Source organism: Castor canadensis, chromosome 16, assembly GCF_047511655.1.
Source record: "Castor canadensis chromosome 16, mCasCan1.hap1v2, whole genome shotgun sequence".
Taxonomy (NCBI): Eukaryota; Metazoa; Chordata; class Mammalia; order Rodentia; family Castoridae; genus Castor; species Castor canadensis.
The window spans coordinates 57,105,891-57,121,914 of record NC_133401.1 but is presented as its reverse complement, the minus strand read 5'-3'; the positions used below and the strand labels follow the sequence as shown (position 1 = coordinate 57,121,914).

At 42.4% G+C, this 16,024-nt stretch overlaps 1 protein-coding gene across 1 annotated transcript in view; it reads right to left on the bottom strand.

The window, feature by feature from the left end:
- Larp1 (La ribonucleoprotein 1, translational regulator) overlaps window positions 1–16,024 on the bottom strand; it is an 86,242-nt gene that overhangs the window by 56,339 nt on the left and 13,879 nt on the right. The window lies entirely within an intron of this gene.

Here is a 16,024-nt window from a genome sequence, read left to right as displayed (position 1 = left end):
TTCCCGGCTCGGGGGCTGCAGCAATATGGACGCAAGGGGGAGAGGCGCGGTGAGCCCAGCAGACCACGCGATCCGCGGCAGGCGGCGGGCGGGCGCGCGCCTCGCGACGCGGCGGGCAAGGGGAGGGGACGGCGCAGCGGGGACGCGCCCGCCAGGCCGGCCTTTGGCGACGGGATGCGGCGGGAGCGCGCGCGCACCGGTTTTCGGCCCCGCCCCTCCCTCCGATACCTTAGAGCATCTCTGGGCCAGCAGTGGGGGAGCTCAGACCTGACGGGGGCGAGCACGTGCCTGATGCAATTCGGGAGGGCGGGAGGCGAGGGGGGCCTGGAGAGATGGGGGTGGAGAAGGGGAGGTGTCTTAAAGGGCCAGCGCCAGCGAGCGACCGCAGGTGGAGCACATGGGAACGGGCCACGCGGCCGGCCTAGCCTGCTAGCGCTCTAATAGTTAGGGTGCCGGTTCCGGGAAAGGAGTCGCTAATGTCATCCCATGACTTCAAAGACGCGGAAGAAGGCTTCTTATCCGCCTCGAGGACGTACCAACACCGTCTCCTGCCGCTGCCCGCCGGGCCTGGCCCCCTCCCGGCCCCGCCCGAGTGACCTTGGGCGAGCCGCCCTCCCCTCCACGGGCTGTGCTCCACTGCTCCCCGCTGGGCTTGACTCGGACACTGTGCCGAAATGTGTTCGACTCCAGGGCCTTACCCCTTGGGGGCAGCAGGCGCCTCGGAAGTGGGAACGGAATTACCCAGAGCTCCCACCCTAACTAGGCCCCCAAAACAAGGGGCAGGAAATGTCTTTTCTTTCAAGTGGATTTCGTTTTTTCTAGAGAATTGTTTTGAGCGGATCTGAACTAGCGCTTCATTGGGATTCCAAATATCTGAGATTTTATCCCAGCCCTGGCCTGCCCTTTACCAACTCTACAGCATTCAGTTCCCCTTCCCTCGGCCGCAATGTTCCTCATTGTAAAATGAAGGGACGATGTATGACAGCTGCTTCAAACTTCAGTGTACAGTCAATTCAATAAATATTTACTGACCTCATGCTGTGGGAGCCTGCAGGATTCTAGGGAACTGTTCCTAAATAAACCAGGCTAACTAGTCCTGTCCTTGTGGAATTTACTTTCTAAGGTGGAGAAAGAGACAATAAACAAATTGAATGATAAACAAATGCTTGTCTGACATCTATGAAGACAATATTACTGGCGGTAATAAGTTAGACCAGATGAGCTTAAATTTGGGTGATAAGGGAAGATTTCCTTGAACTCAGACCCCAAAATACTGGGAATCAGGCTAAATCTGGGATTGGACCCAGAAGTCTGCAAATATCAAGACCAGGTTGGCCCAGTCAAGTGACTGAACAGTCCTGGTCCCTGACTGACTGTGATCCACCTGGCTCAAGACATAACAGGTTGGAATGTTGGCCATCTCCAAAACAAGGATTAGGAAAATGACCCCTGGATGGAGGGGAAGGCTGATTGAAAATACTCTTGGAACTGTCCCAACCTGCAAGGCTGGGCTGTAGGATTTTTGTAGCCAGGAGCGTTTCTGAGAAGTATCAGCGGCAATCTGAGGCCCCCAAATCCTCAGTAACTTGGCCTCCTAGTCTCCTCCAGATCTCTGACACTTCCCTGAACCCCCCCCCAACTCCCTTGGTGGAAAAATAGGGGTAAGTAATGCCTAACTTACTCTTAGCCTCTGGGCTTCTGTGACAATGTGAGACAATGTTACTTAAAGTGCTGTGTTAATTGTATGCACTTAGGCCAGTGCTTCAAAAGAGGTACCAAGGAAGGTGATGATTAAAGGGATGCCAATGAATTTAAGCAGGATTTTTACATAATTGCATTATACATACCCTTAATCAGAAGACAAATTATTGCACATTGCCCCTGGAGTGCACTTTTATTTATTGATAAATATTTCCTGAAGATATTATTTACACTAGGCCTCCTGGACTTTGTTGTCATTCACAGACATCATTGTCTCTGGATAATTTTCATTATTGGTCATTCTTTTGTATAAAAGTTTTTACTATTGGAAGTACGGGAGAGATATAACCAATACCACTTGCAGAGGTACCAGGATTCTGATGGGCAAGTAACCTATTTGTATTATCCAGCTGAGTTAGAGCCAGGCCCTGATGTGTAGGAAACTGGAGGGACACTGAGATTAACACATCCTGGGTCCTGCCCTGCCCCAGAGAGGAGCACATTGGGGCCAGAGAAAATAAAAGACTACCTATGAGACCGTTGTCTTTGAGCTGTTAGTTAGAGCTACAAAAAAAAAAAAAAAAAAAAAATACATAGATTACTCAATCTCCTTGTTTTGCATATGAGAAAATAGAAGCTCAGAGAAATTACTTATCCAAGGTCAAACAGCTAGTGTATGGCAGAACTAAATCCAGTAGCTTTTCCAACATTAAAATAATGGAGAGCTAGGGGTGTAGCTTAGTGGCAGAGCCTTTGCCTAGCATGCTCAAGGCCCTGGGTTCAATTCCCAGTGCCACAAAAAACAGCAACAACCAAAAAAACTGCAATTTTAAAGTGACGGAGTTGGGGGCTAGCAGAGTGGCTCAAGTGATAAGAGTGCCTGCTTAGCAGGCTTGAGGCCCAGGGTTCAAATCCTAGTGCCACCCAAAAACACAAACAAGATCTATTTTAAATAAATAAATAAAAATAAAATGATGGAGCTGGGTTTTAATTCAGGCTTTTGATTCTTTTTTCATTTTTTGTGGTATAGGGATTGAGCCAAGCTTTTAATTGTGGCATTTGATGTGCATGATTTTTTTTTTCTTGTGGTTTGTATGGAGTTTGGGTTTTTTGTTGTTGTTGTTGTTTGTTTGGCAGAACTGGGGTTTGAACTCACACTTGCCAGGCAAGTATTTTTTTCCAAATACTAGTCATGGCCAAATAGTTAAGAATACCTATTTTTATTGAGTAGCTGTTATTTGCTAAATTCTACGAAAAACTCTTGACATTCATTATCTCATTTAATCCCCATTATTACATTATGAAATAGGTATTCATCCTTTCCCCAATTATCAATTGAGTCCCTACGATGTGCCAAATACTAAGCTAGGTCCTGGAGCTTAGCTCCAGCATTACAAAGGAAGGCTACTTTAGAAAAAGAAAGGTAGGTACCCAGGTCATAGTCAGCAGGCAAGTATCAGACTGGGTTTTTCCAGGGAAGTCTAAGTCCTCAGCCCCTGTTCTTACCATGTGCTGTACACCCTGCCTTTCTTCCCTTCATCGCCATATCCATCAGTTAATTTATGGAGAAGCCATCAAATACTTAGGCCTTGAAAGATACTATAAAAATATTGAATCCTGTTTCTGCAAAAGTTGAACTCAAATTAAGGGACAAAGAATAAAGCAATATATGCCTCTGGCCAAAAAATGAGGTTAGACAACATAATTGTTTTTTATTTCAAGGATCAGCCTAACTCATGCCCAAGGTTTAAATAAATAATGTGTTTAAAGGCACACACACACATTGTGACATAATCAAAGTTAAAAACTAAAAATTATAGAGCCAGGTGTGGAGGTACATTCTTGTAATCCCAACACTCAGGAGGTAGGGGAATTGCAAGTTTGAGACCAGCCTTGATTATATAGTGAGACTCTGTCTCAGAAATAAATAAAATATAAATTGGATCCAAATACTTTGTAATTATATATGTGCTTGTTTAGTCCTGACAACTTCCTAAAGAGAGACAGAAGAGGCTGAATGAAAGACTAGAGGGTTGGGAGAATTGTTTTATAACCTGAGTCCCCTCTCTGAACTTGCAGGTGACTTTGGGTAGCCTCTGAGCCTTCCTGAACTTCTCTTTCTCCACCATGAAATGGGAAGCATAATGTCTGCCTATCTGCCTTATGAGCATGAAGGAAAATACAAAGTTTTTTTAATTTGGGGAGTGAATAGGATAAGTAAAGGAGGGAGAGGAACTTTTTTTTCCTTTTTTTTTTTTTTTTGTGTGTAGGTGGTACTGGAGTTTGAACTTAGGGCCTCACACTTGCTAGGTTAGGCACTCTACCACTTGAGCCACTCTGCCAGCCCCAGAAATGATTCGAGTTTACAGCACACTTGGATATGTACTTTGAGTTTAAGTTTGATTTTCCAAAGGACCTTGAGTTTCTGGAAGAACTTGCATTGTATCACTCACTTCCTCTGATATCAAGTGTTCTTGAATATGAGGCCTCCATATGGTGACATGGAGGGGAGGGCAAAAAAAGGGAGGGGCTTTGACCAAATCAAACAGTATCAGCTGGGGAGTGTTTTTCCAAACCCTGAAGACTCTTGGGCCTTATGGCACATGCCATGTAAGGATTTTAGTTCTTGGGAAGAGGGTCAGCTGAGATTACCTCTGTGAAGTAGAAGTAAACAGCAACAGGTGTCTTAGTGGCATTGCTGGCAGTAGGGTACCGACTGTCCCCCAATACCTTGTTTAACTAACCCCTGGAGCAATCCTATCAAGTATGGTTATCCATTCCCATTTTACAAACAAAGTAGGCTCAGAGAAAGAGGGTGGTAAAAGAGGAGATGGTTCACAATCAACAAGGGCTGTAGAGAATGAACTTTGATTTGATTTGATTCTTTTTTTTTTTTCCTTTTTTGGTGGGTGGCACTGCAGTTTGAACTCAGGGCCTCACCTTTGCTGGGCGAGTGCTCTACCACTTGAGCCACTCCAAAAGCTCTTTTTTTGTGATGGGTTTTTTCAAGTAGGGTCTTGTGAACTATTTGCTCAGGGCTGGCTTTGAACTGCTATCCTCCTGAACAGCTAGGATTATAGGTCTGAGACACCAGCGCCTATTTATTTCTTTATTGTGGTATGGGGTTTGAACTTGGGGCCTCATGCTTGCTAAGCAGGTGCTCCACCACTTGTGCCTTGCCCCCAGCCCAAGAATGAACTTTTACCATACTCACCTCATCCTCTTCTCATCAACTCTACCCATGTAGCCCTTTCTCCCAGTTCTTGCCTACTTTGGGCTTCTCTACTAATTGGACTCCTCCCTACAATCTAAATGACCACACAGACTGAGTCAGCTTCTCACTCTTTGATGGACTTTGATAGGCCCTGTCTCTCTGCTCAAAATCTTCATGTCAATACCCAGCACAGCCTTACCCTAATCTTTCTGTCCTATTGCCTTCTAGCCACATACCCTACACTCTGGCACCAGGGGATCACTCACCATTTTCTTTCATTCTTTCAGTCAACAAATATTTACTGTGCATCTGTGATGGTCTGGGTACTGGCCAGGCCCTAGACACAGGCAAGACACACACGTTCCCTGCTTTCAGGAAGCTTCCTGTGGCCTTGTGTTTCCGTAGCTCACCTCATATGACAGAGCTCTTAATAGGGAGGTCTTGAGTGTAAATGCCAGCTTCTCTATCTGGTGATTTTGGGAAAAAACATAACTTAAAGACGATACTACTACTTAACTCCTAGCACTTCAGAGATACTTAAGTGACATAATGTGTGTTATTTAATAGCACAACGTCTGATACATAGTATATGCTAAGTAAACATTACTTTAAAAAATTTTTATTGATAATAATGCCTTTCCATTTCCACTTGTTCCTTCAAGGTTCAGTATAAAATGCCACCTTCTTCACAAAACCTTATTTAATCTCCACAGCTAGAGCAGATTTCTTTCCACTCCTAACACTTAGTAGAAATTTACCTAAAGCATATGAGTGTTCTGCATGTTCTACATTGACTCATGGTTAGTTATGAGTATGCTTTGTCCTCTGTCTGGATTATATATTTCTTGAAGGCAGAGATCATACTTCTTTCTTTTTAGTGTCCCTTGTAGTACTCATAAGCAGTACCTTACAGGGAAAAGATACCCTGAATCTATTTCCTGAAAAACAAATGAGTGAATGAATCTAGGATTACTCCTGATCACATCAGTTTGGTAACGATAGCAACACTGCCAAACACCAAGTGCTAAATTATATATGTATATGAAATTTATACAGAAAGACATATAAAATATATATAAATATTTTTGACAAATTATATGTTTTGGTATATATTTTGAATTTGTATATTTATATAATTCATATAATATATAATTATAAATTTATCCACATATAAAATAATATGTAATATGAAAATTAAATGTGCTAACTTTAGCAAGTAGGAAAAACAATTTAAAAAATACCCACATATAAGTCCACAATCCAGAGGCAATTGTTGGCATATTGGTATATTTTCTTCTAGTCTTTTTTTGGGTTTTTTTTTGCTGCTACTAGGGTTTAAAGTCAGGGCCTCATGCTTGCTAGGCAGGAGCTCTACCATTTAAGCCACTCTGCCAGCCATTCTTCTAGTCTTATTTCTCTGCATATTGTACAAAACTGAGATCATGCTGCACATACAGTTTTATTCCGTCCTTTTTTTTTCCTTCCTTAGCACTATCTTATGAGTGCTTTTCCCACATTGTTGCAAATTCTTTCCTACAGTCAGTTAAATATCATGTATTGAGCACCTATGGTATGCCTTACATTACAGTAACCCACCTTCTATTTGCACCCCACTGTATACTTTCTAAAGGGTTTTCATGGAGGCAGGGTAGACATGACTGCCCTTAATTGACAGTGAAGAACTGAGGTCCCAAACATTAAGTGACTTGCTCCAAGATGCCAGGGTAGCAGGGTAAGAACTCAGGTCTTACCTGGTCCCATTCTGGATGCCTCAGCCATACCACAAGAGACACAGATAGTACACATAAAAGATGCAAAAACAAACAAACAAACAAACAAACAAAACCAGACGAACTCTGGTAAACAATTTTTAACATTCCAGGGTCAGGAAACATCCAAGTTCATGGAAACAAATAGAAATCAGCAATCAAAATGAAGGCAGACAATTTCTGTTGACATCGTAACTAGTTGCAGCGTGGAATTGGACAAAAGAACTGTCAGTCAGTCAAGCATGAGTACTGAGCTCCAGGAGAGAAGGGCCCTGTCAGAAGGACTATAGTGGAAAGAATACAGGAGGAGACTATGGTCCTTGCCCCAGGTTACAAAACTCTCTCCACCAGCACATTGTTTTCTTCATAAACTATTTGGCTGGCCCTTCCCTGTAGCAGAGAAAAGAAGGCAACGAGTTTGGGGTTAGAAGAATAGGGTCTTGGCCCAGTTTTTATTATTGTCTATTTCCTAGTTATCTGACCTCAGGCAAATCACTTTGCTTCCCTGAGTTTTAGTGTCTCCATATAGGAAATAGCAAAAAGGGAAATATTTGCTTGAGAAGATGAAATGAGTCAATTTTTGTGACAGTTCTGGACAGTCACAGCTGTCACCTACCTCAGGCAATTATGTAGCCTCAGGCAAGTTCCTTTGCCTCTCTCTGCCTCAGTTCCTTCTTCTGTAAAATGGGGATAATAACAGCATTGACCCCAAGGGTTGTTGTAAGTATTAAGTCAATAAATTCAAAGTGTTGAGAACAATGCCTGACTAAATAAATAAACGTTCACTGCTGCTATAACAGGACTAATGGTTATTGTCATATAGTCAGGAGACTACAAACAAAGCAGAGCAAGTGTTATCCCATTTTATAGATGAGGACACTGAGGCTCAGAAAGGTGTTTTATGTAGAGTCATGCTGCCAGTTGGTGGAAGCTCCAGGACTTCTGGTGATTTTCCAAATCCATTGCCCTTCTCCATGGGCATGTTTTGTTTGGCTCACACAGGTTTTTTTGTTTGTTTGTTTGTTTGTTTATTTGGTGCTAAGGATTGAACCCAGGACCTTGTACACACTAAGTACATGCTTTACCACTGAGCTACATGTGATCTCTCACACAGTATTTTTTAACTGAATTTAAATGTGATTAGATAGGTCCAGCACACACTAGTTATCCTCAGGCCCCTCCCTCCTCTGGTGTTACTCTAAGCCGACTACCTTCATTAGATCCCACCACAGACTGATGCCAGCCAGTCAGTAAAACACATGATACAGGCAAGAGCAAGACAACTATAGGTGAGAGGGTCAGGGAAGCCTTCCTCGAGGTGGCTGGACTTAAGGAGGAAACTAGTTAGGATGTGTTCAATGAAAAGGAGGGCAGGGATGGGGAAGACTGCTTAAGCAGGTCACCTTCAGGGATGTTTATGAACTTCCCTGACAAGGCTTCTCCAGGCCTTTTCTTTGGTAGAGAGGAGGAAAGAAGTGAGTGGCCTGTTGTCTCAGGTGAGGCCATGTGGTCCAGGGGATCCAAAGCCAACACAAATCATCAGTGTTGGTTAATCAGCGGAGTAAATGATTTGTGTCTTCATCCCTGAGGACTCAGATCTAGGTAAGGTACCTGGAGGAGGTGCAGTCACATGAACTAAAATTAAATATGATCTCTGCCCTCAGTGGTAACAATAGGAATAATAACGATATTGGCTAACATTTATTGTGCCATTACTTAGGATTCAGGGGCTGTGGATAGGGGAATTTTTGCTGAGGGTGGCATTTCTCAAACAGAATTCCCCAGAACATTAATAAATATTCACCAAGATGTCTTCCATTTTCAAATCATTTGGGAGAACATTGGATTTAACAATGTCCACTGGGTATTTTTCTGTAGGGTGTCTTAGGGCCTTTAACATGGTGACTCTCTAAGGAGGTAGTGGTTGCGTCCTCTAACTTCACGTGATATAGAACAAACCTGTGTTCTGTGGAACCCCCTTTGGGAAACACTGGCTTTGGTTTGCCTGCTGGGGCAAAGCCAGACCATGGAGTGTAGGAGGAGTTCCACTTTCTAGTAGTTCCATCTCTGTTACTGCTTCCTATGTAACCTAGAAAGTCCCTTTTCTTCTTTGGACTCCAATTTTCCCTTTTCTAAAAAAAGTCTAAATGTTCTGGAAGTTTCTTCCCATTTTAGGAGTCTTGATAGCAGTTTCTAATGTTTCCTAATCTCAATGATATCAAATCATGTGAGGGAAACATTGGGTTAAACAATATTAAGTGAGTGTTTTGCTATAGGATTTTTCAGGGCTTTTGACAATCATGGTGAAGAATGCCTATGAATGGGGCAAAGTGAGGAAAGGCCATTGCAAGCTGATGGGACTGCTGAGTACCTGTTCTAGAAAATAGCTGTGAGATCTGAGCACTGATTGCCAATTCCCTGAGCACTTAGATCTCTAGATTTATTTGATCTCCATTTGTTTTTTCAGTACTAAGGTTTGAACTCAGGGCCTTAACCTTGCTAGGCAGGTGCTCTACCACTTGAGCCATGCTGCCAGTCCTCTTTAGGTCTATTTGAGACACATGGTAGGAAGAAGGAACTTGACGTGAACATGAGTGACCTAATTGCCTAATTACCTAATGTGTATAGAGATCACTATCCAAAGACAAGGAACAGCCAGGCTCATTTTGAGTGGGTACCATTGCCTGATGTATTTCCTGTAAACTTCCAGGGTAATAAAGGCATCCAGGAGCCCTTCACCTGGAAACACAGGTGCCACTCTGTGACAACAACAAAAGGCCTCCACTAGCCCTCCAATAACTTCCTAAACAGTCCAGACCTCTCTTCTTGGCCTGAAAGGCCTCGTGTACTCCAGACCCCATCCAGCTCCTGACTTACCCTTGCTGTTATCCACCCCCACCCAAACACATGGAAGCTCACCCCAACCTGGGCGCCCTAGGGCTTAGCATTCCCACTGTGTTACACCTCCCCCCACCTCTTTTTGAGGGTTTGAACTCAAAAGCCTTGCATTTGTTGGGCAAGACTTTTTTTTTTTTTTTAATTGGTGGAACTGGAGTTTGAACTCAGGGCTTTGAGCTTGCAAAGTAGGTGCTCTACCACTTGAGTCACACCTCCAGTCCATTTTGTTCTGGTTACTTTGGAGATGGGGGGGGTCTCTTGAACTATTTCCCTAAGCTGGCCTCAAACCTTGATCCTTCCAATCTCAGCCTTTCAAGTAGCTAGGATTATAAGTGTGAGCCACCAGCACCTGACCAAATTTTTTTTTTTGGTGGGAGTGGGGTTTGAACTGAGGGCTTCATACTTGCTATACAAGCTCTCTACCACTTGAGCCACTCCACCAGCCCTGTTTCTTTTGTGTTGGGTATTTTCAAGCTATGGTCTCACAAACTGTTTGCCCAGGGCTGGCTTTGAACCATGATCCTCCTGATCTCTACCTCCTGAGTAGCTAGGACTACTGGTGCCTGGCTCAAATTTTTTATTTTAATTGTACAAAATAATGGGTTTCTTTATGACATTTTCATACATGTATACAATGTACTTCAATCATATTCACCCCCTCATCACCCTATCTGGTTCCCACCCAAATAGTACCCCTTTTATGTTCATGTCTTTTTTGTGTGTGTGTGTATTTTTGGCTATGTATTCCATGTATGAGAGAAAAGGTGACATTTGTTTGAGTTTGGCTTATTTCACTTAACATAATGATCTCTAGTTTCATCCATTCTCCTGCAAATGACATCATTTCTTCTTCATTTTTCATATATTCACAATATTACAATGTTGACCATTGTGAATAGTGCTGCAATAAACATGAATATACAGGTGTCTCTCTTGTGTGCTACCTTTGATTCCTTTCAGTATATACCCAGAAATGGTATAATAGAATCATATGGTTGTTCCACTTTTTAGTTTTTTGGGGAACCTCTATACTGATTTTTATAGTGGCTTCACTAATTTACATTCCCCACCAACCAATGTATAAGGAGGGCTCCTTTTATCACACACACTCTCAATCCTCATCAGCATTTATTGCTTGTTTTCTTGTTGATAGCCATTCTGACTAGGGTGAGATGGAATCTCACTGCAGTTTTGACTTGCCTTTCTTTTGTGTGTATGTGTTGCTGGGGATTGAACTCAGGGCCTCACACTGCTAGCACTTTTGTTTTTGAGAAAGGGTCTTGCTAACTTTTTCTCATTCTAGCCTCAAACTCGTGATCTTCCTGCCTCTGCCTCCTGAATAGCTGGAATTACAAGTGTGCCACCACGCCCAGCTACTTTGTTTTCTTTTATGACTTCAGGATGTTGACCATTTTTTCATGTATTTATTGGCCATTTGTACTTTTTTTTTGAAAACTATCTATTCAATTTGTTTGCCCATTTATTCACTGGATTATTTGTTCTTTTGCTGTTTGACCTGAAACTATTACAGGAAGACAGAGGGAAAACACTTTGAGATATAGGCCCAGGCAATGACTTTCTGAATAAGACTCTGGTAGGTCAGGAAATAGGAGCAAGAATTGACAATTGTGTCAAGTCACAGAGCTTCTGCACAGCAAGGGAAACAATTACCAGAGTAAAGAGACAGCCTACAGGCCAGGAACTGGTGGCTCACACCTATAATTCTAGCTACTTAGAAGGCAGAGATCAGGAGGATCTTGGTTTGAAGTCAACCCCAGGCAAATAGTTTTCAAGACCCTATCTCAAAAATATCCAACACAAAAACAGGGCTGCTGGAGTGGCTCAACTGGTAGAGTGCCTTGAGGCCCTGAGTTCAAACCCGAGTACTGCCAAAAAAAAGACAGCCTACAGAATGAAGAACTTCTTTGACAGCTATTCATCTGACAAGGGATTAATATCCAGAATCTATAAAGAGCTTAAAAAATTGGGGCTGGAGACATGGCTCCAAGAAGTAAAGTGCCTGCCTTGTAAGAGCGAAGCCCTGAGTTCAAATCCCAATCAAAAAGAGGAACTCAAAATATTAAACTACCATAAACTTCTTATGCTTCAAGCCTCAGCTTAAATGGCCCCTCCTCAGGCTGCCCTCCTTTGCTCAACTTGACTGGAATACTCCATCTTCTTCACAGCCCAGATCACAATCTGATTTTGCTTCTGGCAATTTGCTTCCTCTAACATGTAAGCAACATGAGACTGGAGCTTGTGGCTCATTTGCTTACCTTTAGCATCCCCAGAGCCAAGCTTGGCACAGTAAGCACTAAGTATTTATTGAATGAATGCTGTGTGGCCTCTGACAAGTTGTTTCCCATCTCTGGGCCTCTGTAATCCTATGAGTGAAATGAAGTGAATGAATAAGGTGCCGCTGAGAACCCTAGGAGCTCTGTCAGTGGCTCTGTGACTAATATCTAGACCTCAGGCCCAGAAGTAAGGCGAGCATGTTACATCTCTGCTCTGCATACAATGTACTGATTTAATCAGGCAGCAAACACCCTGTAATTTAGTGTCCCGCCATCCATCTTCCCCAGTCCCTGGGCTGGGGACTATGCTGTCAGACTTCCAAGATGATCCAGGCACAGCCACCTGTCCTCCCTGTGCCTTAGGAGGGGAGGGCAGGCAGGCAGGCAGAAAAGGCATATTTAGTCTGAAAGCCCATCGACAGAGGGCTTTATCTGTCACAGTCCTGCATCTTCAGGAGATTCCATCAAATTGTGTTATCTCAGAGTGAGAAGAGACCTTCCAGGGCACTTGGTTCAGCCCTCTGCTAAACCTAACCATCTCTAAACATTTTTCTACCTTGATTTCACCTGAAGGTCTCAGAATAGAGGCCTAGCCTCTTATCAGGCTGCTAATCTTGTCAATAAATGGCTTTGTTTAGAAGTTCTTTAATCAGCAGCATAGTGTACCACGAGGCAGTGTAGCACAGAGTGAAGGGCATGGACTTCCAGCTGACTGCCTGGGTGGAATCCTAGCTGTACAACCTATTTGCTGTGTGAGCTTGAGCAAACCATGAAACCTCTCTGTGTTTTTGCTTCCTCCTCTGTCAGAGCAAATCCACTTTGGTTGATGGGAGAATTTCAAGTGTTAATACATACTGGGAAGGCAAGAAATATCTATTCCTGTTAATTGCCACCTACTGAGTGCCATCATTGTTTTTGGAGTGTCTTGAACTCAGAATGATCTCTGGGTTGGTTGGCTTGCCAAAATGAAAGGGGGAGGCAGCCCAAATAACACATGGCACAGAGGGGTGGGCTCACTGCTGCCTGTGCCAGCATTCACCTCATCTGAAAAGAAGGGGGAAAGAAAAATCCCTGTAGTGCTTTCTGTCACAGAACCAGGGTGTAGATCAAATGAGAACAGACAAGAAGGCTTTGAAAAGTGAACGATGCATGGCAATGGGAGGATCCATCTTGTCTGTTGGAGAAGCCCTTTCTTCTTTTAGCAAAGCTTATTACCTTCCAAATAGAAAAACAGCTAAACTCAGACTCTTTGGCAAAGCATGTGTTTTTGATACTTGCTATGAATTTGAAGCCAGTCCCTTTAGAATCTTCTTTCATTTATGTACCAGAACCATAAAAAGGGTTTTGATGACAAGCATTTAGGTACATCCCTATAGGATCCAGGTCTTGGTTTGGCTTATTTTTGCTATCTTCATTTATGTTATTATTTCTCCAGCTTCTCTTCTTCAGGAATTTGGTCAGAAGGATCCAGACGAGGTGCAGGCACTTTGCAAATGCCAGCAGGGCACAGTAGCATTGCTTAACTTCAGGAGGTCTTCTGTGACCTTGCCAGATATCAGCTGTGCCATGTGAACCTACAGCTGGAGGAGCCATTGTGAGTCAGCCTTCTCTTTGTTCAGATCAGCAACCAAAGCCTAGAGAGTGGAAGGGAATTGCCCAAGATCACATGGCTGGGTAATAGCAGAGACTTGGCTGGCTAACCAGGTCTCTTGACTGCAAACTCAATGCTCTTTCCAACAGTTTTAAGGAACCGTGCAATTTCTCTAAGTAAGCTAATTGTAGATCAAAATCTTGTAAGTCATAGAGTTCAACATTTGTCACTTAAAATCTGTACAGTACATCACTGATTTAACTCCATTTTAAAAATGATAAAATGGGGGTTGGGAGTATAGCTCATGGTAGGTCATTGGCCTGCCATGCAAGAGGTCCTAATTTAAATCCCACCCATTGCAAAAAAAAACCAAACCAAAACAAAGGATATGAAAAAGAGAGAGATTTGGGGGTAGCTTGGGGAAGAGGGTTTGCAAAAGAGAAAACAATTACCCAGGGTTGGCTTGCTCTAGCATTACAGAACTAATTACTGTCCTTCCATAAACAAAACCTGCACAATGCTGGACATCGGTGGCTCACACCTGTAATCCTAGCTACTCAGGAGGCAGAGATCAGAAGGATCGAGGTTCAAAGCCAGTCCAGGCAAATAGTTCTTGAGATCCTATCTCGAAAAAAATCCATCACAAAAAGGACTGGTGGAGTGGGTGGAAGGTATAGGCCCTGAGTGCAAGCCCCAGAACCACAAAAAAGAAAAAAAAAATCTGCACAAGTGGAATGGTAGAAGAATAGGTAGAGGAATCTACTCTACCTATCAAAATTGTTTAAAGAGATGAAATTTGATAAATTTCAGAAAAGTTTGCTAGTTTATATATAAAAAGGAAAGTTTCATGTTTAGGTTATCACGATTTGTTCTTTTGAGTCCTGTGAACATTCATTCTCCCACAAGTGTATTAAAAATATACTTTTTCATCTCACACCCATTAAGATGGCTACTATAAAAAATAGCAAGAATTGGTGACAACATGGAAAAATTGGAACCCTTGTGTACTGTGGGTGGGAATGCAAAATGGTGTAGCCGCCAGAGGAAATACTATGGAGGTTCCTTAAACAATTAACAGTAGAATTTAACCTATAATATGTTAATCCCACTACTGTGTATATATCCAAAGGGATTGAAAACAGAGTATTGAAGAGATACTTATACATTCTTATTCATAGTGGGACTATTCTATGAAGTAAAAACAACTAAGAAGCTAAGAAGTAAAAACAACACAAATGTACATCAATGTATAAAGAGGGAGATGAAAAAAAGAGAGATTTGGGGGTAACTTGGGGAAGAGGGTTTGAGAAGGAGAAAACAATTACCCAGGGTTGGCTTGCTCTAGCATTACAGAACTAATTACTGTCCTTCCATAAACAATAAACAAAATGTGGTATATACATACAATACAATACAATACTATTCAGCTATTAAAAAGATCAAAAATTATGACAAATGTTACAACATGAGGACATTAGGCTAAGTAATACATGTTTATTTGTTACATAGTTACTATATGACTCTACTTACATAACGTATCCAAAGTAGTTAAATTCATACAAACTGGGCAGGTGGCTCACGCCTATAGTACCAACTACTCTGGAAGTAGAGGTTGGGAAGATAGCAGTTCAAAGCCATCCTAGGCAAAACATTAGTGAGATGAGGATCTTGACCGATGAGCGAGGCATGGTGGTATATGCCTATGATCCCAGCTATGTAGGAGGCCATAGGTAGGAGGATTGTAATCCAAGGCTGACTCTGACCAAAAATTCAAGACCCTACCTGAAAAATAACTAAAGCAAAAAAGGGCTGGGATTGTGGCTCAAGTGATAGAGCACCTGCCTGACCAACAAAACAAAACAAAACACACAAACAAAACCTCCAGAAACTTCATATACACAGAAAGTAGAATGGTGATTACCAGGGCCTAAAGGGAGAGGGAATAAAAGACATTATTTTCTAATGGGTATAGAGTTTCAATTTTTCAAGATAAAAAAAAGAAATAAGTTTTATAACAATGTGAATATTCTTCCTAGGTAGGCATTGTATCACCTGAGCTACTCCACCAGTCCATCGTGAATATTCTTAACACTACTTAATGTATGCTTAAAAATGTGTCTTTTACCATAATAATTTAAACAATTTTTAAAAAGAAACAAAAAATACATTTACTTGTAGATCTTTTTTTTTTCTGGTTCTGGGGTTTGAACTCGGCCTCACACTTGCTAGGTAGGCGCTCTACCACTTGAGCTACTCTACCAGCCCTGTTTTGTGTTGGGAATTTTTGAGATGGGGTCTCTCAAACTATGTGCCCTGGCTGGCTTCAAACTGCGATCCTCCTGGTCTCCGCCTCCTGAGTAGCCACCAGTGCCCAGCAATATCCCTTTTTATTCACTGAAAAATAGCTGCTTACAAAATAGCCTGTTCAAAACCAAAACAAAACCAAGATTTTGAAAGAAAAAGGGGGATAATAAAGAGGGGAAGGGAAAGAGAGAGGGAAGAGGAGAAAGAGAAAGACTACTACAGGAGTAAATATGATCCAAGTACTTTGTATGCA